General features: G+C 36.2%; 1 long non-coding RNA gene across 1 annotated transcript; it reads right to left on the reverse strand.

Annotated features, from left to right (window-relative positions):
• Positions 1 to 760: 760 nt before the first annotated feature.
• LOC113950529 lies at positions 761 to 23,631 on the reverse strand. Its single transcript, XR_003528769.1, has 4 exons — positions 23,550 to 23,631; positions 6,068 to 6,108; positions 2,900 to 3,111; positions 761 to 830 (listed from the first exon to the last, which is right to left on the reverse strand). It is a non-coding gene; the product is annotated as an uncharacterized LOC113950529 (long non-coding RNA).
• Positions 23,632 to 24,945: the final 1,314 nt, after the last annotated feature.

Here is a 24,945-nt window from a genome sequence, read left to right on the forward strand (position 1 = left end):
TTTTAAAAAATTTTTTTAATAAACTATGACCATTTCAATTCCATAGGTTATGTTCCTGTATGACTGTTCTAGTTCTTATTAATTTATTTGCTATAGTAGCAATCAGAGACCCATTCTGAATTGAGATATTGCACAAACACTCAGAAAAACACAAAAATTATTTTTACAAAACACAAATGAGGCTCAATGAAAGCTGGAAAGGATGGAGTTGGGAGTACATACTCTTATGATACCCTTATGTAAAACCATTTATATTAACAAAAAAATGAACATGTTGAATAAGAACTAACGTTACAATAGTCTCAGCTTAAATTTTATTACCACAATAAAAAAAAGTAATTTTTTTAAAAAATGCAGCCTGATTACTATCTCAGGAAAGAAGTGCTATTTATTTTTATAAGGCTTTATTCCTTTTGTTGACATCTTCTCAAACCACACTGAAATTTTCATTGACAATGTCTCTGGGTATAGCATTTTAATATCTTTTGACAGTGAAGAGCTGCCTTCTGACTAGCTGGCTCATTGAGGATAAACTTCCCATCTATACCATCATTCACTATACAGATCTTTTTTATTTTGATCATTAGTTCACTGGTGCAGGGACTTTTTACACTTTGTGTCTCTTCTTATTTGTATCCCACAAACTGAATTGTAATGTTAATACCAATACTTGCTTCAATACGATTTCAGAATCAGTCCCCTAGTATACCAGTGCAGGGATGGTTCATTATACAAATATGCTTGTAACATACAGTGTTGTCCTTTGTGGTTAAAGCAGAGCTAATCCAATTAATTTGTTCATGAAAGACAAGCTGGTTTTAAAACAGGGTCTAGAACAAAGAGGAAAGGACAGTTTTTATTAACTTTCTCCCATGTCTCAAGACATATTTATTGCTTTCTGCTGAAGCAGAAATAATAAAAACCTGAGTACAACCACTTGCATGAAAAATCTTTCATCTCTTGTGCATGTAAATAGATTGGACTTTTGATTGAAAATACTCTTATGTGTTTCTTAAGGCTTAAACTTTAAAATGCCTAATTTGGAAAGATAACAGGATGTGTAAAAGAGTGACTTTCATAATACATGGCAACAGCATTATTAATTAAAGCAGAGGACACTGCAAGGATATGTCAAAGCAAAATAATGTTCAGCTAGCAGCAACAGTCTGAGCTATAGGTTAATTTTATTCTGTTATAGAGGCAGACATTGTTTTTCACATTGTGTTACCAGAGATACCAGTGAGATACTCAGCTAAGGTTTTTGCTAAAGAGAGAGACCACATGAAAAGCACAAGTAGTCACATTTAGAAACTATGTGATTGTTCAGGGATATTTTCTCTTCCTCGTCAGGAATATTTTCTCTTTTCCACTATAAAGACTCTTACCAGTGGTAGCCTTTATGAGTCTCTGAAATAAAAGTTGAACACAAAAAAATGGAATGAAAGGGTTAATGTGCATTTACACAGGCACAAGTGGTAACATGTATTAGCAATTGGTTGGTTGGGAGACCTGTGAAGTTGAGTTGCAGGCACACAGTCATGGCAGGTTTTCCCCTTCTAGATGTTGAGCATGTACTCCTACTGGGCTGAAAACCTCCAGGAGGATGCTGTTAATGAAAGAGACTTTTCTTGGTTCTGAAAATACAGATGTATTTATCTGAGTGTCTGGCAGAAAGTTCTTTCCCTCCAGGTTATGACACTAATAGTCATTAGCAGGTTTAAATATCTTTACAAATGGTAGCGAGACAGGATGTACCAGTCACCCTGGGATATAACAAGGCAGGAGTTGGAGCAGTATTCACAAAGCTATTATTGCATTGAGAGATGGGGTCATGCTCAGAGAGTTTTATTGTCTGTCTAAAACACCTGATTTGAGAAGTATTTGTCCAGTTATGAGCAAACTGGTTTCTCTGACTTGTCCTCTTTGACCTTTATATATTACAGGACAGAGCTTCACGTGGCTTTATTTGTCATGGACACACTGATCTTCAAATACTTAGAAAACTTTCACCAGGCAGAACCTGCACTTCTATTTAGATCCCATTTCTTTCTCAGGCTGTTCTGAATTGTTCTGTCGCACTGATTCATAATGCAGTCCAGTCTGTAATAGTGCTAATTAACAGTTGCTGAAAACATTGATTGTTCCATACATGGCTTTCAGGGAAAGATTGTGCAAAACCACAATGCAGCCTGAATTATGAAATGTTCTGCTGCCTGAAATAAGATTTGGAGTCAGGTCACTTTCTTGTTATGAGCTTTTGACCTGTACTGGGTACATTAAGTAAATATCATCGAATGTAATCCATATTGGAATAGTCTTACAGACTATTATGAGGAATTCCACATTTTCAGTTGAGAGTAATAAGTTTTCAGAAAATGGTCTTCTTGATTTGGAGGTAATAACAAAAAACCAAAACTAGAGATTGTTCAGTTGCCTATATCTGGGAATGATACTCTGATTTAGAAAATAAAAGGAAACAAGATAACATTCCCACAACAAAACAATGATTTAATCTTTTTATAGAATATGGAACTATTTAGTATTTTCACAAGTTGGAACTAGAAATATGGCAACAATATGGAAGTTGAGAGAAACATCATGTACACAAGCCTCTGACTTGCTTGTTTGTGATGGTGTCACTTTTGCTTGATGACTGTCCACTGATTGAGAAGACCCAATCAGAAGCTGCTCACCCATTACAGGTGGGTATTTCTACACCTCTTGTAGAGGACCCCCTCTTGTGGGGGCCATTTCAGCATCCATGCTTGGCCGAGCTCAGTGTGTTTCGGATGAAGTGCACGCAGAAGAGTAAATGCGCTGAGCAAAATGTTTATCCAACCCCACAGCAGCCCTGTGTAGAATAAGTCCTGCACATGATTCATTCCATTTGTGCTCTGACCTGTGCCACTGTTGCTTTTCAAGTGCACTGCTGGCTGAGGGTCATCAGACACTGGTGATTGTTGAACATTCATTTTCTCTGTGCCTTCACAGCAGCAAAGCTTGTCTAAAGTTGTACATCAACACATTTTCCAGCAACTGTTTCCCCTTCTCTCCTTCTGTGGCCAACTGTGTGCTTAGAACTAATCCCCCTGGTATTAGCCGTGCTTAGCACTGCAGAGATGAATACAAAATTTAAAAAGTTGAGAAATGTTTAAATGGTTATCCCAAATGTACCTCATCAGTGTTACTGAGACCTTTCTTTATCTTATTTCAGGAAAGGTACTTTCCTTTTGGTTCATTCATTGTATGTAGCTTTTTTCTCTTTCTTCCCCCCTCCCCATCTATAACAACATTTTCGATTCCTCATGTACAGATTTTTGTGAGCATCTCTTCTGCAAATATTCTTTCCTGCACCTACAACCTTGGGTGAATTGAAGAATATATTTTACAAAAGGTAGAGCCTTCAAGTAGCAGAGGCTTCACCAGGTTGTAAATAGATGATGAAATAGATAGATGATGCAATAAATTCTTCTACCAACTGATAGCTTTCATTGTTAAAAATCACTTATTAGCACTCTAAATTTATCTAGATTAATTTTCCCTTCCAGTGGAAGATGTTTTATCATTGTTTGCTAGTCAGAAATCTTTCTCTGACACTCACAGTGATCAAACCAACTCATAACGTTTCCCATACAATAATAGGACTGAGCACTAGACTCCTAGAAAAAGTGAGATTTTCCAGGTCTTATGTAGATCTTTTAGGTCTTCATTAAATATTTCTAGTTTGTAAACATCCCCTTTTGCAACCAACAAATTTTTCTTGACTGTTTTGTTAATATTATTAATGGTTATATACAATGGAATAATACTCTCAGCATTATTCTTTATTTCTGAATATGACTACTGCTTTGCTTTTTATGTATTCTGTCATACCAGGAGGTCATGTTTGAAACATATTCTATTTAGCACTTCAGAAACAGCAGTTTTCCAAAAATCATTCCCTCTTCCTGCAACTCTGACCTAAATTCCATTTTCACAGATGCTTATCCTTGAACTCCATTATTTTAAGAGGCATGGTGGTTGTATGGTCTCATCTTGCTAAGGGAACTTGATTGCTCTGTGGAACTGACCAATCCTCATCCTGATCTACCACTCCACTGATTTTATGTAATCTATAGACCTTGACAATATCGACTAGCGTGGAGCCAAGAGTAGACCATGGTGGGATCCCACTAAAAACATTCCTATTATATGATGACTACCAGCCAGTTTTAATCCATTGAATATGTAGCACAGTGATTTATTTGTTTTTAATAGAACAAATCTATTAATCAAAATAAGATGAACTTCTGGGTCAGATTATGTACATATAGGTTACTTTGTCAGCTGTATTTGTAATCTCAGCAGGACATAGTTCCTATCAATGAGATCTGTTTCCAATTCATCCCTACTGATTAAGCATTAATATTACTATGATTTCTTTTTTCATCTTGTGTGTACAGTGAACCTGAAAATCTACCCATCTATTAATGCTCTCAAATACGTCTTCATGTCTTAGCTCCAAGAAGCTGATTCTAGAGTGATATCACTTTTCCTTTTAGTTGAGTTTGCAGTGACCAAGTTGTAACATGGGATAAAATTTCAGGCGAGAAAAAGATTGTGAGGAGAAGAAAGAACTGGATAGAAGAGTTACATGACAGTGTATCCAGCACTCTGTCTTGTGATATTATTTTAATTTTGCTCCTTGTAGAGTTGTTTGTTTATTCTGCTGTGGGTATGTTTCTTTGTTTGGGATTTTTTCCCCTGTTAAATACTTTGTGGTTCTAATGTTCTAAAACTGGGACATCTGTGGCTTTTCAGGATTTTTTCATTGCTTTTTCTAATTCCTAATAGCCCACAAGAACAGGTACACCACTACATGTTAATGTAGCTAACTTTTGTAGGAGTAACTTTTTCTTGAGCTACTAGGAGCTATGTCATAGAGGTTTCACAGTTGGTGTGCAGATTTTATTGAAAACATTCAGTGCTTCTGCATTTTTTTAACACTTCCTCACTCCCCATTAACACTAGATATTATAAGCTCCTGTAGGTTTTTCTAAGTAAACAATCTACAAGAAAATTGAAATAGAACAATATTTTAGAAATTTATTATAGATATTTTACAGTGGGCTCAGTACAAACATTCAATTTTAAAGACTTTTTCTTTCCTCCCCACTCTTAATAATCTGGTCCCAAACAACACCTCAAAATGACATTTCTAGCTTAGGAAAGCCAAGAGCCACATATTGCTGGAGGCTGAGAAAGTGTCATTGTACGCTTGACCTATTTTAATCCTTTCTATTGGCATCTGTTGTTGGCCATTGTTGGAGATGAACTGATGGGTATTTGGTTTAACCCAGTTTATTGTTATTGTGGTCTCGATTTCTCCAATAATTAATATATATTCTTCAGAGGTACCAGTATATTAGCTTTCTTCAACTTTGTTGCATAAGTTTTTAAACCCTTATTATTCAGGCTAAGCACAGCAGCTATATCACTGTAGTAAACGGTTGCATGTTGCATATTTTCCTTTTTTCTGTTGCTACGAATGCAGTTTTCATTAAACACAGAAATACTCTGCTTATATTTTCTGTTTGGAAAATCAATCTAATCTCAAATATACTCAAATTCCCTTCATGTTTCTGCCACAGAGACTAGCTGTCACTTGTTCCATATGTATATTTCCAGTGAACAACAAAGCTGCTTTGGGGAAAAAAAGAACAACGTGAACAGTAGAAGGAAATGGTAGGTGATATTAATTTATATTAGTGGAGAGTATCATTAGCCATCATTGTTAGAGTGTAACCTGAATGAAACACATGCTATAGAGTTAAAAATATTTGTAATTATTGTACTGCTTTTACCATCCATCTAAGTTTATGATTTTCTCCAGTCTAAATTACCTGATGATGGATGCTAATATGAGTGCAATGAGACCCAAGATACCAAGGTTTGAGGGCACTTCTATGTGTCACCTATTGGGAAGGTTTTCATGAAATTCAAATAACCAAATGACAGACTCTGATAAGATTCAGATGAAGAAAGGTTTTGGGTTTTGGGGGGTTTTTTTCAGTAGCAGTAGACCCACCTGGTCCAGTTCACTGTTCTTGTGCTATAGCAATCTGAAAACTGGAACAAATTTAGAATAAATTAAATGGATTTATAATTGAATAAAAAAAAAATTATCTTCTACTTTCTATGTCACTTGATTAGAGATATCCAAGACATCAAGATACAAACACTCTCGGAAGGAAAAACCACCGAATCAAAAGAGCACACTTTAAAGAAAATGTAACATAGTCACTATCTCATGGGTCCCTTGCAATCCATGCTACTGGCTTACAATGACACCTTTAGTACTCAGACATACTGATGTAAGAGTGTAACATTGCCATGGATCTGTAGCTACCCAGGTGTAGGCACTCACACAAGGAGAAATCTTAAGACAGTAGTAGAAGTCAGTCATGAAGTGAAATTACTTTGTCAATAATTTTGACTGTTCCTCTTATAGAAAGGAATATGTTCTTTCTAGATTTTCTCAAAATGTTTTTCAGAATGCTGCTTAAGATTCAAAACATTTCCGGTTTCTACACTTTCCACTCAAAAGTCAGATTGAAGAATACACCTGAATGTTCAAACCTGCCTCTCATGCACACTAAAAGCAGTAGCAGAGTGATTTTTTTCATAGTGTAAGGATGTGATTTATGCCTCTTCTCTTCTTTTCACCAGCACCCATGCTGTGCTGTGCTTTGCTTTCATGCAAACTGTAATCTATGCAAAATTCTCTTTTCCCATATTGTTAACTGATCTACCTGTTTACTTCTAGCTTAGGTGGAAGTTAAGTAAACAATAGGAAAACTCCTTGAAAGCAAAAGATCGCACATAGATTTATTTTCCTTCCTAGAAGCCTCATACAGAGTTAAAAGTGTGGTAGCCTGGCAGGAGGACAAGAATTTTTACCCATGCTTAAAGTAATTAGAGCAGGTCAGACATAAACATGAGGTGGCTGTCCTGCAAAATGTTACGCACATTGATAATTACAGAATTGTATATGAATATGTGTCTGAGTTTGATACAAACAAACAAGCACCTTCACTGAAGCCAGTGTGGATCTACTTGTATGATTAAGTTTCAGCTCTGCAGGTCCAGGGAGAAAGAATTAAGCTGTATCTTTTAGTGACGGGAACTATGAGACATCTTTGTAATTTTAAAATAACCTTCAAAAGAAAAGTAGGGTGTATCACTAGCCAACACTGAATTTCTTTTTAACTTTCTTTTAAACTCTTTTCTTCTAACTTTTCCCTCATCTCCAAGGCAGTGGGAAAAATCCTTATTTGGTGCACCACAGAAAAGAATGTTTAGTATCTTGAAATAGATGTCCTTTCTTGCTTCTGTACCCACTCAAAAATGGGTAAGGTTGGAAGGGTCATCGTCAGTGGATCATCTGATCCAATCTCCCTGCTCAAGAAGGGTCGCTCTAGAGCACATTATACAGGATTTTGTCCAGACAGTTCTTAAATATCTCCAGTGATGTAGACTCCACAACTTTTCTGCGCAATCTATTCCAGTGCATGGTCACCCACATGCCAAAGAAGTTCTTCCTCATGTTTATGTGGAACTTCCTGTGAAAGAGTTTTTGCCTGTTGCTTCTTATCCTGTTGGTTAGCACCACCAAGAAGAGCCTGGATCCGTCCTCTTGACACCCTCCTTTCACATACTTAAAAGCATTGATGAGGTCCCATCTCAGTCTTTTCAAGGCTGAACAGGCCCAGCTCCCTCAGGTTATTCACAAGAGAGTTGTTCCTGCCCCCTAATCATCTTCACTGCCCTCCGCTGGACCCAATCCAGGAGCTCCATGCCTCTCTGGCACTGAGGAACCCAGAACTGGACACAGCATTCCAGATGCAGCCTCACTAGAACTGAGTAGAAGGCAGGACAATCTCCCTCAACCTGTTGACAATGCTCTTCCTAAAAGAAGAATTTCCTATTCACATCTAGGAAAATAAATAAATACTTTTTAAAAAAAAAATAACTCAAAATACAATATAAAAAAATCAAAATATTCTGGTTATGCTGCAAAAGGGAACTTGACTCCCTCAGGGCAGTGTGTGGTGCTCCCAAAGGTATGATTTTTTTTACTAAGCAATAATTATGTTAAAAACTAAAATAAATCAAAACATTTAAAAATTAACCCTCCTCAGACTTAAGCATTCTGAATGTAAGATTCGAGTCAGCCTTTACATCTCTCTTTTTTTTTTGCCTTGCTTTCAGAGTAACTCAGTCTCTACAAGAGAGCTAGAAACTACTTACATATGCAAAAGTACCCTGCACATTGTGAAGCATTTCAACACTCTGTGATAAAAAACTTAAATAAGACTGTCTCATTTTTAAGACAAGTTTTTTGGTGAAAAATACTGCTCTCCTATGGAAGTGCCTGGATGGTTTTGCTTTCCTTTTGGTTCTCAGTATTTGCTTCCCTCTCTAAAAATACGGTGATGTTAAATTTGCTTTGTGATCAGCTATAAAAGTATGTTATTACTGAATAGAAAGAACGATTCCTGAAATTAGAATTTTAAACTGTAAGTGATAATGTTTACTTTAAATTAGAGTCATTCACTCATGCAAAAAAAATAGAATCCCAGTTTTATGTCAAATTCTGACATTAGCATTTAATAAAATAATCATCTGCCATAAACAGCTGTAAAACTACATAAGAGGAACACGGTAATAATTATAAAGTATAATTCTTTGTACTAATCGAAAGATTGGTTTACTGTTTGCATAATGTGCATCTCATCATTTAGGGACCTTGTCCCTGAACATGTAATGTGAGAGTGTGTTCTATATTTAATAATCAGAATTGCAATGAAATCCAACAATTTATCTGGTGTTTCAAATATGAACTCAAGTTGCTTAATGGTCAAATGCAACATTTTAAATTTTGTCTATTCAATTGCCACTTACTGAAAGAGTTAAACTCATATATGACTGGAATTAAAGCTAGAGAGATATTGCTCACAGGCAAAAGAGAAGGCAAAAAAGAAAGAAAATAACTGAAGGAAACAGAGCACCTATATTGCAAATGCTTAAATGAGAAATCCAAATAAACATACAAAGCATCTGGGTTTAGATAATTTTCAGAGACAATTCTAGGACTTCAGTAGTTTTAGGTGTTCACTTTGTTATTCTCTTACTCTTGAAGAGTGGTAACACTTTTTGCACAAAAGGGTTCTTGAGACACCCGGTTTTTTCCTTTACCAGTAAGGATTTGAAAAAAGTAATAGTACTAAAATTTGCAGTGTTTTTATAGAGCTGAAGTCACCAACAAGCCTATCTGAAAACAAAGAAACAAAGCACCTCTGAAAACGTAGTCTTACAGTCCACAGTTGGAAGCAAATTCTAAGGTATCCAAGTTTCTTAGACATTTCTGAAAGGTTTAGCTCACAATTTGAACACTAATAATACAATATAAAAGGAAGAGGGAGGTTTTGTTGTTGTTCTGTTGTTTGGTTTTGGTTTTGTGTTTTTGCTCTTTTTGTTTTATAAATCTCCACTTATCAGCTCTAGAAACAAAGGAGCAAACAAGTAAAGCGCCTGAAGGCAGACTTCAAAGTAGTTCCATTAACTTAAATGGGATATGCTGAAGTTTAGAACTTTGTAAAGTCAGACTATTTCATTAGTATGATACCATGGGTTTATGAACCTAAATTTAGACTTGTACTTATCAAAATCTTGTCCCAGACACTAAGTTTGCATTTTAAGGTATTTCTGTAAGTTGAGAAAATAAAAAATTAAGATGACTAGCCAGCATAAGTTTTTCTCATCAAGCATCTAGGTGAAGCAATTTTTTAAGGGTTTGCCACCGGAAAAATGTTTTCTTTTTTCCTTTAAAAATGGTCAAATATGAAAATTTAGCAAACTGAAGAGTTACCAACAGTCATAGACCCTTTTGTCTTTACATCTTCGTGAAACACATTTTACTTAACTTGAAAGGACAATTAGGATGCAGTGATGTTGCAAGCTTGAGATGCAGTCTAATTTCCACCATATGGTGTTTTTGTTTTTATTACCATCTTTGTAACAAAGAGCAGAACTTATTAACTTGTTTGGTTTCATGGTAATTTTGCCTTTTTTTTTTTTTTTTTGTCTTAAAAGATCTAGGTTAAATCCAATAAATTTCATCATTCCCCCCCCCCTTTTTTTTTTAGTAGGTTTCACATTTTCAACATTGCGTAAAATACCCATTTGTAATTATGTGTAACCTTTGTAAAGCCTCTGGGTAAAGTCTACTCATTAATCTTTAACCTGACAAGCCTTGGGGATGGTGGAATTGGCACAGATGTGTATTAAAGGCTCAGAAACCATAGGCTAGAGGTGAAAAAGGCATAATTAAGAGGTAGTATGAAAGGAAATGGAACAAAGCTAAAGGGATAAGATGATGTTATGGTGCATGTCAGACAATAATAAGGACCAGGGAATGCAAATTCCTGTATACACAAATAAAAAAATAAAGGAGGCAGCACATTTTTCAAAACAAAACCAATTTAATAGTCTTTCTTAGTGAAGCACAGATAACATTCACTAAATTAGATCTCAAACATTGTAATAATCATACAGCATAAAGACATGGTTAGTTTTTAATGCACCCCTATTTATCTTTTGTTTGTCTGTTTTAAGACAAGCTGCCTCACAGTAACTGTAAAAGGCACAAGTTAGTATATCTCAGCATCTCTCAGCAGCAAACATCTCCTGGACAAGTGTCAACCTGTAACTAAGGAAAAAATCCTGCCCCTGGCTGTGAGGAACCCCTGGCTGCTACACAGATGCTCTATGCTGATCCCATCAGGAGTCAGGGTCAGGATTCAAAACACTAGCTCTGAAAAGGCTTTATGGCTTTTGCAATACCTCTGTGAGGAGTACTTTGAAACTATGAAAACTACTCTCCTTGCTGTTCCTAAAGAACAAGATCCTGTCATCTGTTTGATTGTCTGCTGAAATAGGTCTCTAATTTTAAGTTCATTAATTATTCCTCTGACCACAGTTAGTCTCTCCATTTGATTAGACACTTGCCTTAGCACCTTTCTCAGTCTGATCTCCTCTGACCGGTCTATAAAGTAGTGGCATTAAGTGGTAATTTTACCCCAGTTCTCTGCAAAAATCCTCCTCATTCAGTTGTAATATTTAGACTTGGTTCTAGGGGCTGGGTTTCCTTTAAAGCAAATTTCATTTTATGCTTCTGTAATCCTTCAGTGTATTACTGAATAAAACGAGACTGTCGTGCATTCAATAAGCTGATAACATTGATACCTATGGATTTTTTTTTTGATTTTTAGTGATGATTACTTTACCAACAGGTAAAGTTGTTTTTATTTAGAGGTTACATGAGAACCTCAGTTTTCATCAGAAATAAAATTTAATTTTTAAAAGAACTATTTCTAACCTTCCTGTTTTCGTGGAAGTGTGACAACTGTTCAGAAGATGCAGCATGGTGTTCTGTACCTCTGCCCCTGGGTGGGGAAGAAGAAAAAGTCACTATGATGGTTGTGTAGTGATAGGACAAGAGGGAATGGCTTTAAACTGACAGAGGGTTCAGATTGGACGTTTGGAATAAATTCTTTACTGTGAGGGTGGTAAGACACTGGAACAGGTTGCCCTGAGAAGTTGTGGATGCCCCACCCCTGAAGTGTTAAGGTCAGGATAAATGGGGCTTTGAGCAACCTGGTCTAGTGCAAAATGTCCCTGCCCATGGCAGGTGGTTGGAACTAGATGATCTCTAAGGTCTATTACAACCCAAACCATTCTATGATTCTGTGATTCAATGCTCTCTAGCATACTGGATTTGCAGTTTTTACAGTTCTTGCTTGAGCAAGGTTATATGTTCAGTGAAGTAGTGGCCTATGAGAAACTAATCCTACATCTGAATATGTATTTAAGTGACTTATGAACATTTCAATGTTAACGTATTACAGGAATTTTATTTTAAATTCCCAGTGAAGATAAAATACTTGAGGGGAATGTGTCCTTGCTGTACCTCTCAATGTGTTTATCTAGCAAATCATGTGAGTAGGGAAAAGTAGAAAAATGTTTAAAAAATTCCTGAGGAAAATAATTGTAATGGTGAGAAGAATAGATCTTAATTTGTCTTTCTCAAGGGCAAATACTAGACTTGCAAACAAAATTAAAGCTCCTTTTAAAAAATGCTTCTGAAACATGAACAAACTGACAGAAGTAGACTTTACCAGTTTTGGAAGGGGTGGTAGGACACACAATGTGGAAGTTGTCAACTTTGCACATAGACTACATAGAAAATGTAATAAATCAGACACTCCAGTCTGGTAATGTTAGAAAAAAATAAAGGTTTAATATTTTGAATTCATTTCTTTCTGCTTTACTGCTCGCAAGAGGCATAAATGACTATAGTAAGTTAACTAAGGGCCAAATACTACCTTTTTGTTAATGGTTGAAATAGTCTCTCTGTTTCTTAAATAAAGGTATAGGCTTTTTTAAGGCCAAGTCTTAATATTCTGAAAATCCAGTTCTGAAATGTTGATTAGTGAGGCACTCTTATTATGACAAAATGATGTGAAAAAATAGAATTATAGGGAAAAAATGAGATTCTGTACAGTTATTTTTTAAATTTCATTAAGGATGTGAACTTCATATACTGGGAAATATCCAATTCCCTTGGTTTTGAATGAGCTCTAAAGTTTGTTGAACGTAGTTAGCTTTAAACAACACAGAGAACCGTACCACAGCTTTTTAAAAGTTCGGTGTAAATAGGAAAAACACTTCTCCTTTCTTCCCTTAACCCAGCACTTTTCATTCCTTAATGAGATAGAGAACATGCGTAGGTCCTACTTGTAGGATTTGCTTATCTTTCCCAGTCCTTCAGGGCTCCCAAGAGGAACTAAATCAAACCTAATCAAACAAATTCTTACTAAATTTAACAAATAACTAGGAAACCAGAATAATGAATACAACCAATATATGAACTCAGGGTATAACTGTAAGACAATTATGGGAAAGAAAAGTAGGTCAGAAAAAATAAGGTGGAAAATGCTGTGTTTTTAATGCTGTATTTATTAGCTGTCTGGGTCAGCTACTTTATCTCTTTTTAATCATCTGTGTAAATAAGACTAGCAATGTCATATACTTTCATTCCTGCATTACACTGACAATTTTCATTGCTTAATGAGATCGAATGTTTCTGGCTTCTACATATGTATACTCATTCTCCTCAACCCTTCAGGGCATCTTCCTAAGGATGAAAAATATCGTCAAAGAATAATAAACCGTTTGTAGTGAATTCAGTAAATAAATAGGATACACACGCAGCACTTTAAATTTTCAGTTATAACTAAATTACACTCAAAACACACAACATAAATTTTTACTTGACATGCAGTATGTCACAAATCAGTGCACTGGTCATTTTTCCTGGAGTTTGCAGTATTGGCTATTGTTGGACACAGAATATTGGATTTAATAAAGGTTGCTTTATTAACACAGTGATAAATACTGTGTTACTTTAAACATGAGTGGTCTTTTTGTCAAGATAAAGAATTGGTTATATTGATAAATGGTTATACTGATAAAAGCTTATATTGATAAAAGCTTATAGTGAAGACTTTTTAAATGGACAATATGAAGCAAAATACAACAGTACTCGCCTGTGGCTTTTTTCCTTTTTCGTGCAAACCAGTTTACACTTAATTTCCTTATAATTTATTTTCTTGCCCCCCTTAAAATAGTGGTCCCATAGACAGAGCAGCTCCACTGAATCCCAGTCAAAAGAAGTAGCAAAAACATAAAATGTCATCATAAAACAAGAATCTTGTCAAGATTCTCTGATAAGTTCCCAGAACAAGCTTAATGTCAAGGCAGTGCTTTATTTGTTGGGGCTGGAAGATAAACAGGAGGGTAAATATTAAGACTCAGAAGTAGACTAAAATAACACAGAACCAGTCAAAAATCCAGGAGCAGCAAGACTACACCACTCAGAGTTCAATATCCCCATGTAGACAGGCATAATCCTTAGGAGAAAAGAGGTTTGAGCAAATTTGCAGAGAACCCAATGTCCGCAATACATGAATATCAGCGTTATGGGGATGCTGATATTATCATGCGAATGTTGATTACCAGGGATGAAGGGAGGAGCTCTTAGTCTATCAGAGTAAACCAAATATCTTACGAATCACCAAAAATGTGAATAATAGAGTCATTTTTTTATTTCTAAACATTAATTCCTGAAAAGTCTCTGTAAGATTGTTAAATACATTTTGGACACCTTTGCCAGGAACAACCACTTCCTGCCTTTGTGCTACCCATTGTAACCTCCATACTGGTACATTTTTAGGTGTCTTAAATACTGTCATCAAAGAGTGGCTGGGTAGTTTGATATCTGTCTAGAACATCAATGTCTTTCGTCTGTCCTTAATCTACCTTTTTAATTTTTCTTTTCAATAATTTTTTATTCACATGGATCAGTTAAATACATAAAAAGGGAATGATTTGTCTCTGATTATCCTAATTAAGTTAATGTTTATTTCATTATCACATTTTATATGTAGCTTTTAAAGTGGTTTTACCCACTCACATGTTTAACGACTGTGACTCCAAGATCTTGACCTAACTCCTTACTCTGGGTTTGCCTCCCTATGCTTGGTTTAGCAAGGTGATGCAGAATTTTGACATCTCCTTGTTTGATTGCTGCCAGTTTCAACTTTACATGGCCACGTGTGATCTACTGTCCTTCCCCGTCACTACTTTCACCCCTCCTCTTTTTCTTCTGTCACTGTCACTTCCATCATCACACTCCTGATCACTAAGCTCCATAAATAACCCATTTATTCCCTTTAAGACTTCTCTGTGGATTTGTACAGGTACACTACTTCCAAGTCCTCTGTTTTCTTCATTCACAGCATTTTCACAATGTGGATTCAGCTATTTCTACCTTTAGGAATTGAAGAAGGACTAGGAATTAGCCTGACCTAGTCACCTTATTGACTGAGAGAAAAAGACATATGCAGAAATTGATTCACTTCTATCTGAAATATCTATTTTAAATTTAGATGAACTAACCCCAAGTAGTACCTCTTCCTCTGCATATACTTACAGGTACTGTTCAGAGTTAGAAATCACAAATGTCTAGATTTAGAGCTTAGAGTTGTTGAAATTATTGCTTGTTAAATTGCTGGCCAATTTTTTCCACTGCTATACAAAGTCAGAGATAGCCTTGCTACAAGTTATGGTAAATATATTTGTGCTGGGTCAACAATACAATTACTGTCACATTTCAGCACGAAAGTCCCCTTTCTGTAACCATGGGATGATCTTTTTTGCTGTTAGATTTCTTTCTACAATGCATCCTCTGATTTTGACTCCTTGACCATAGATGAGCCAGAATTACGTGTTGCCATGGCTGGGGTGACAACATGACTTCAGATAGGTGGAAGACAGAACCAGTCAATAATATCTTTCATCCCCTGGGCTTATGATGGACCGTTGATGTCTGGGCAACCATGATTTAGAGTCAGATCAGACTCTATATAGTCAACATCAGGCAAATTGTTTTGCTATTTAGCACTGATAAATTAGAACAAGTTATAATGCATACTAGTATTAATATAATCTATTAAAATTATAGACAGTTCTGGTCAGCTGGATGACCAGGGATGTGGACTGAAAACTGGCTGAACTACCTGGTTGAAAGATCACTGGCACAAAGTCCAGCTGCCAGTTGCCAGCATTGTGTCCCAGAGCTCAATAGCGATTCTGATACTGTTTAACATCTTTATTAGTGACCTGGATGATGGGATCAAGTATGCTTCCAGCAAGTTTGCAGAGGACACAAAACTGGGAAGAGTGGTTGATAGACAATATGCTTGTACTGCTGTTCAGAGGAAGCTACACAGGCTGAAGAAATGGGCAACTGGGAGCCTTTCAACTGGAAGTTCTGCAAAAGAGAAGAGGGAAGTCCCGCACCTGGGCAGACAAAATCTGCACCAATATATGCTGTGGGCCCACAGACTGGAGAGCAGTTTTACAGAATAGAGCCTGGGGGTCCTGGTGGAAAACAGGCTGCCCATCAGCCAACAACACCAAAGGGCCAGCATGGAAAGAGCTGCGTTAGAAGTACTGCCAGCAGACCGAGGGTGATGAGTCTTCCCCTCCACTCAGTGCTGGTGACATACATGTGGAGTGAGTGGTCCAGTTTGGGACTACCCAGTATAAGAGAGATAAGGACATACTGTGGAGAATCTAGGGAAGGGCTAGTGAGGTGATTAAGGGGCTGGAGCATCTGCCTGATAAGGAGAGGCTGAAAGTGCTGAGATTGTGCAGCCTGGAGATGAGAAGGCTAAGAGGGATCTTGTCAATATGTGTAAATACATAATGCAAGGGAATGAAGAAGGCATAGCCATGATTTTCTCAGAAGTACACAGTGACAGGGTAAGAGGTAATGACCATAAATCAAAACACATCAAATTCCTTCTGGACACAAAGAAAACACTTGTTTTTACTGTGCCAGTGCTCAAGCACTGGCCCATGTTGCCCAGAGAGCTTGTATAGTCTCCATCTTTAGAAATATTGAAAACCTTTTTAGTCATGGTCCTGCGCAACCTGGTCTTTGAATATGCTGGGGGTTGAATTAGATGATCTGCAGCCATCTGTGTCAACCTCAACCATTTTGTCATTCTGCAAAATTGCAATAGGATTTATTAAGTGTAATAAGTATAATGCCTCAGTTGCCATGGAGGAATAGGCCATAAAGTTATCATGTGTTAGTGCTATTTGGAGCTTTAATTTTTGTTGCAATTCAGATAATCACAAGCAGTTCCTGAAGTGGTGGTGTTAGAGCAAGTGTCACAAACAACAGGATGGTTTGTGCAACACTACTTAGAATGCTTTCAGTATTTTAGTTCTTTGATACTTTCGATATTAACACTGTTATTGATGCACATACTCCTTTGAATTGGGGCTCATATCTTGTCTACTGTCACAAGACAAATGGACATATATAATTTATAGCTTTTATTAATGATGTGGAAATAGATCTCTGAGTTGTGCATGTCTTATTCAGAACATGTTATTGTGGAGAGGTATAGACCATAGTCTGAACAAAACTCTGTCAACTTACTTTCTAGTGAAGCAGAATTGCACTTTTTACTGAGTTTACTTATTATTTATAAGATCAGAATACAAAAGTTGGCATCATAGCATATGCAAGTGCATGGTTGATACTGTTAACAAACACAACCTGGAAAAGAGAAACCAGAGAGACCTCATAGTGGTCTACAGCTTACTGTTGAGGACGGAAGCGAGGAAGGAAGAAACGGCACTGATCTCTTCTTTCGGGTGACCAGTGATAGGACCAGAGGAAATGATGTGAAACTATGTCAGAGGAAGTTTAGATTAGATATTAAGAAATCAGATTCTTCATCCAGAAGGTGATTGGACATTGGAACAGGTTTCACAGGGAAGTGGTCTGTCAGAGTTCAAGAAATATTTGCACAATTCTCTCAGACACACAGTGTGTTTTTTGCAGTTGTCCTGTACCAGGGCCAGGAGTTGGACTCAATGGTTCTTATAGATTCCTTCAAACTCATGACATTCTATAATTCTATGATTCTCAACTATGGCACAGGAGTTTTTTACTGGCATGCTGATTGGTATTTAAATGCCTAGGAACATATCTAAGAATTGGTTCTTGATCATAATCTTGAATTTATTATCCCCCAGCCTATTTTACTTTTAATACAGATATTGCTACAACAATGAAGAAAGAATTGCCCCTTCTGGGCCCTTTCTGGACTAATACACATAGTCTGTTGCGAAATCATTTACATTGCTCATGACAGGCTTGAGGTTTATAATTAATCATGACCAGAAAAAATGTATGCTTAAGTCCAAGGTCACTTTGAAATTGGATCTATACATACTGCTAGTCTGTGATTTAATGCCTCTGGCCCTATGACCCTGCCTTCCCTCTATATGGTCTCCAACTACTTGCATTGTTTTGGAAATTAAATCCTGACTCCTCAACTGACTCTTTCTCTGTCCTTGGACAATGTCAGTGTTTGGTGCTACTGAGTACCACTATTCTGCAAATGAAAAGAAATGAAAATATCAGATTTATATAGCCTACAATGTGCAGCTGAACAGTTCAGATTCTGTCTGAGAGAGGGTTCATGAGCTTTGTCTTTCCTTATGCTCTTTGGGAGTAGTTCATAAATCTTTATTCATGTCTGAAGTGGTTTTACCTATGCGAGAGTCTGGTTGTAGCACAAAAGTTATAAGTGATTTAAGAGGATTTGTTGCTAGCCAACAGTTTTATGTTATTTAAATGTGAAATGCAATTAAACTAAAGATGTACCTTTGAATCATCAGTTCTCATTTTTTCTGATGGCGGGTGATGAGACCAAATGGGATTTCACCTTCTCATCCACCAAATTGACCTCTTTGCTAATTAATGAGAGTGTGAGAATCTATAGAGCTTGTGACTCATAAGGATGTTTCATTTATTGGTGTGTATGAAAGCCTTCACAGTACTAAAGCATCTTTCCAGATGAACTTATGTGAATGCTTGGCAGAAAAATTCCTCCTAAATAAACAGATCACAACAGTAGTATTAAATCACATCTCTCTTTAACACTCCTCTACAGTCTTATACATCATTGCGTTTTAAAAACTTTATGTTGTTGGACCTGGTTGAGCACAGTACAGAGGCCAGATTCATCCTATGTACCTCACATATACCTCACAATTAAGTCAGAAGAGTGTTATTTTATGCTCTATCTTTGGCAACAGGCAGAGGCAGGCACTTCTAGAAGACAACCCAGACCTCAGGTGTACTCAATCACACTCTGGCATAGACTGTTCTCTTTGTATAATAGAAATCAGGGCTAGGGTGATGATGAAGTGCCTTCTTTAACTTTACATGGATGCCACAAGAGCTTCACAGCTAATAAGCTAGTGGAGCTCATCTGTAGATCCTTTTAAAACCTCAGATTTTGTGTAGTTACACATGTTGGGAACAGATGTGCATTGTCCATCACTTAACAATGTTACTTGCAAGGGGGAACATGACATGCTGTCCTAATGGAAGTAACGCATCGAAATTTAACAATGTGACAGTAGCTAACCATGAATGAATGGCTCCTACAGCTGTTTATACCTTCTAACATTTTTTTCCAATTTCTAGTGCAAAACTGCTTCATCTCAGGAAGTCAATATATATAAGAAAAAGAAAATACATGGTTCAAATCCTCACTTGCAGCACTTTCTCTTTCCTCTTGTTGATTTGCCTTCTCCATGTCTTCTACAGCTAGCTCTATTCTACATTAGCTATATTCACCATCTGTAATCTAGACAGGCAGAATTCTGGCTGTCACGGGGCTTTCCACTTGGCAAATTTTATTCGCTGTTTTCTGTTCTGAAAGGATTTGGGATTTTGTTTTATTGTTTGCTTTGATTTTGCTTATTTGTTGTAAACATTGAGTCAAATATGTAAGTTGCATTGGTTGGGACATTATTTATGTATTTATGTATTTATGTATTTATGTATTTATGTATTTATGTATTTATTTATTTATTTATTATTTATTAACTGAGAACTGTCTTTACTCCAAAATGCAGGAGGTCTGGGTAGGTATTCAGCAATGCCCTCATATTTCTACCATCAGTTCTGCATTTTTTTCCTTTTTAAAAATGACTACAAGTTTTGAGTTATGATTTTAAAAATCACTTGACGGGAGAAAATATAAGTGCTCTAGTAGGTAAGAGCAGAGAGAGGTATATATTTTTTTGCTACTATATACTGCAAAAGTCATCAGAGGTCAATATTCATCATACATGTAGGAACAAGTTGGGTCATTTTGGATGTGTTTACACTCTTGGGTTCAGGTGAGTGCAAGAACCTTTGTTCATGCTCTGAGTTGCAAAACAAAAAACCCGTGAACTCTGGTCTTCTGGCTGAATTGGTAAATCTTGCCTCTCCAAAGGACTAATTATAACAAGACTATATGGCTTCCGAAGTGGTGCTGAAGTAAGGAAAGTGACACATGGTCATGAGCATCTGACTGAGTAAAGTCCTTGGGTACCATTAGTTATTGTCATATGCTGAGTTTTTGATACTATACATTACTTCTGTGCATTTGATATGATAGCACAATTTGTTAAATAGATGCAGAGGAGAGAAAGAAAGAAAGAAAGAAAAGAAAGAAAAAGAAGGAAGGAAAGAAAGAATTGAAAAGAATATTCACTGATATTTTTGTGAGTTAGAAATAACTTCATGAAAATCTGTCACCTAAACTACTGGAAACCTTTTAACACGCATCTCTGAAACAGCTGCTGCTGGTTTAAGTAGTAGTCTGGTCTTTCATTGAAATTTTTAAGAGCAACTACTTTCCTTTGTTTTCAACTCTTTTAGCAAAAATTACAAATATAGTAAAACAAGATGGTAGTTTCCAAAGAGCCTTTTAACATTGCTAGCTTTCTCTGTTTACTATGCAGGCAACCTGCACACTTATACTAAGTTAAATGTCTGTTCTGAAGGTCTAAACTGAGTGATTTGAAAGTCTTCCATTGCCATTGGAAATATGTTTTTCATTAAAATTTACATCCAAAATTAAAAATACTTAAAATCTAAGTTGATTCTAACTATCCCCATGCTTTATTTTCAGTGCCTTCTTAATCATGCTGACAATACATTACTAAGGCTTATAACTAAATAGCATGAAACAAAACATGGTGAAAAGATTGAAAACTCTAAGAAGACAGGTGAAAACCCACTGCAGTATTTCCTTACAAATTCTATATTGCTTGAGAAAAAAAAAGGAATAATTTATCTTTAGAACTATTTAAATAACAAAATTCTCCCTTTTATGTTCAGCTAAGTTACTAAGCTGGAAGGTGCTGCTGGAGACTTAATTGAGTAGCTTATAAAAGCTTACACTAAAAGGAAAAGAAAATCACATGTAATTATTCCTAAATATTCCTATTAATTACAGTACACCCATGAGTTTTAAATTCAGAACTGTAAGATTTTTACTGCTTTGCAGTGGTCACGAAGGATTTGAATTTTTGTTTAAATTTCCATATCACAAACCTCTTATAAAGAGGGAAGGAATTCCATAGTACATAAGACTGGAATATGTAGGCCAGTCAAATGCAAGCATCTGCCTCAGACAATAATCTTCAACAATATTTCAGGGGACTTCTAGTCATATTGTATGCTCTCATTTGGCATGAACAACTGAAAAACAGTGGCAGGTCATGGCTAAATAACTTGTGTACATGCTTGTCAATATGGTTCATTTCAGAAAATTAATGACATAAGATTGATGCTAAGCGAGAGTCATTAAATCATACAGTCCCAACTGGGACTTCAGTTTTCAACTGTTGATGTGTTTTCACTAAGAACACAAATTTTTCAAAATATCCTTGATGCTGGATGATGAAATAAGTATGTGAGAATGTACCGGCCAAGTTTTTTAAGTTAGTTCTTGGTCCATATATTTTCCATATTAAACAATCTGATTTCAAGGTTGCTGCTAATACACCAATTTACAACTAATTATCATGTCAAGAAAGTCAACATAAAAATATACTGAGGAAGACAGATTATGAAGGAAGAGTAAAAAATAACAGAGTGGATACCACTGGCCAGAAACTCATTACTAGAGGATGCAATATATCACTACAAGCAACTGAATAGTGTAAACATCTAGGAGGCATAGAATTTGCTTTGAGAGGTCCAAGGCACCATAACTGGAAACAACTGAATGAAAATGAACTAAGAAAAATGCAGACTTTACACCAATAAAACTTCCTGTGAGGTCTATTAGTCCATAGTAATCTCCCCGTGGAAGTATTGGAAGCCCAACGTGAATTATTTAATACTATACTGGATGAAGCACTTGATAATATACTGTAGGAAACAATCATGTACTGACTTATTAATGCTTATAGATGGATAAACTACATGCCTAAATTGCATGGAGTTCTCATGGGTTTAAAGGTCAGGTTGCTCTGTGTATAACAGGACTATGATCTAGAAGACCACACCAACCTTTCACCCTGCAACAAGATTCTCTAGGTCTCAACACGCATACACCTACTGTTTTCCTTTTCAGTATAGTCCACAGAAGAAGTATTTTATCCTTTTGGGATAAAATTGTTGCTCTATTTTGTTTTCTCTTGATGCTTACAATGTTAGATTGTTGAAATTTATTGTGGCATCAGACTATTCATGTTGTTGACGTGTTATGTCATCAGTTATCTCAACAGTTCTACATCAGCTACAAGCAACTGATTCCCAAGAGTTCAGTAAAATCCAGGAAAAAACAGTATTTAAAAGACTTTTTTTAAAAGCTTTGATAAAGTTCCAAGCTATGCCCTATATTTGCCAAGGCAAAATTAACTGTATTTTTGATATTGCCAACTCTATGGTTGTATTGTGAAAATTTCAATTTTGCATGTTTCTATAATGTGGGATTTATTTTTATCATTGTACAAAAAAGACGTAGAATAAGTGTGGTTTCCATTCATGTTTTCTATAGGCAGTACATATTTATAAAGTAATTTGAATAGCTAATGTCTAATAGCAATAATGCATTTGGACATGGTCTAATTTAAACTATAAGAACACTTATAAAATTCACTCCTAGTCAGGCTTATAGCAGAGCTAAAAGTCCAATGTATTCAACTTTGAAATACAGAGTTCCAATAAAACCGTATTGGAGTGTTAGAGAGTAATAGGATTTTTTGGCCTACCACAGGGTTCTGCATTTTCTAGAGTAACACAACCACTGAGGTTTCACATCAAGGATGTGTTCAGTGCCTTCTGCTCCAGCAGTCCCAGTTTGAAAAGATATGATTTCGTGTAGGCTTAGGGAACTGTGACCTCTGTGATGGAGAGGTCAGGCCTTGAAGAGAGCAAACCAAACAAACAAACTGAAGAACTACAAAAGCATATTTGCAATTCTAGTTTTGAAAGACTTTTGGGAAACAGTTTAATCACAATAAGAAGCATGTCTTCCCCATTGTAAAAGAAATAGCTAAATATGGATTGCAGAGGGTACATCCAAAACCCCAGATGCAATTTACTTTTTTAGTGTAGTATTTTCTGTGAGGAGATTGACCTACATCCTCTTCAGTTATCAAGGAAAATTCTATCATTTTTGTGTGGGCTGTTTTATCTGCGTGTACTTTGCAAATAGAAGTAACAAATTACAGGAAAAATGGACAAAGTATTGTTTTCTAGCCTATGACAAGAAATCTTCAGTTTCTTAGAGTCATAGACTTGCTCAGGGATATTCAATAGGTCTGCTTGCTATGTTTGCTCTATTTTCCCCATCTATTAAATAAAGTTTATAATTCATGGAGTTGTGTTGTGGTTTAACCCCAGCGTGCAGCTCAGCCCCACACAGCCACTTGCTCAGTCCACACCAATGGGATGGGGGAGAGAATCAGAAAGGCAAAAGCACGAAAACTTGTGTGTTGAGATAAAGGCACTTTAATAGGTAAAGCATAGATGCACTCAGAAACAAAGTAAGGAATTCATTCAACACTTTGCACGGGCAGGTACGTGTTTGTCTGTCTCTAGGAAAGCAGGGCTCCACCTCATGTAACAGTGACTTGAGAAGAGAAACGTAATCACTCCAAATGTTCTCTCCCTTCCTCCTTCTTCCCTGCAGCACTTATTGCTGAGCATGATGTCATATTGTGTGGAATATACCTATATGGTGGTAATGTTTTCATTACCCAGCTGCATCCCCTCTCAACTTCTTGTGCACCCCCAGCCTCCTTACTGTCAGGGAAGGTTGAGAAACTAAAAGTTCCCCTATGTGTTGTAAGCACTGTTCAACAATAATTAAAACACCCCTAGGTTAACAACACTTGTGTTGCATTTTCAACTCAAATTCAAAAAATAGCATGATATAGGCTTGTATGAAGAAAATGAACTCTCTATATTAATACATTATTGTGTTAAATACAGTAAGAGTTGTGAGGTACACTGACATTACAGTAAGGGTAGGAATAGCAAAGAGACAAAGGCTTTCTCATAGCCTACGAGAATTACAGGAGCTAATCCTTCCAGAAAATACTTTATAAAAATCATGATTCATTTTCTTAACCTTCTTCTTGTCTACAAATGGGTAATAGTTTTGATTAGATTTTATTATTACTTTCAGTTGAGTTTGCAGCATGTTCAGAATATTCAGTAAACCATGAAAAAATTTCTCCAAGAAGGGTGATTTATTTGTTTTATCAGAGCTTGGCAAAACCTCTAAATTTCAATATACAGTACATTTCACCAAGTGCTTACAAATTTGGGAGCTCTATGATTTTTTCACCCATGTAGTTTAATTTTCTATTTTACAGGAAAACAGAGAACAAAGTTGAATGAGATGAACAAAACTGAAACTGCTTATGTTTTAAAACACTTTCTCTTTCTTACAGAAACATTGGATTTATTTTGTGGTAGATTGAAAAAGTTTTAGAAACTGAGATAGGCATTTCTTTGCCCTAGTTTCTTAAGTGTTCTCTAATGGATACAGATCTACTTGTAAAACTCCTTCCTCATATAGAAAGAAAAGTCTATTTCTACAAGAAAGAGTTTGCAGGGTCAAGGCTTATAGTTGTAATAGAATACTGAGGCAGAACTAAATAACAAAGAATAAAGTGAAAAACACCAGTAAATTAAAATAAAGCTGGAATACACTCAATTAGCTAAATTACTATTGATATCTGTCATTATAAAGTACCCAGGGCTGTATAATTTTCTTCTAATCCCCTAAATGCACAACTAAGCAAGTGAGAGAACATATATTCCTACAACCCCCAGTGGAGACATTGAGATTATGCATGCTCTCACTAATTTAAAGAGGGACTTTCACACTGGGATACATTTTAAAAAGAGAACATTTAAATAAAAAGCAATTTAGTCTGCCTGTAATTGTGTTC

Source organism: Corapipo altera, unplaced genomic scaffold (assembly GCF_003945725.1).
Source record: "Corapipo altera isolate COAL_440 unplaced genomic scaffold, ASM394572v1 0, whole genome shotgun sequence".
In the NCBI taxonomy this organism is placed as follows: Eukaryota; Metazoa; Chordata; class Aves; order Passeriformes; family Pipridae; genus Corapipo; species Corapipo altera.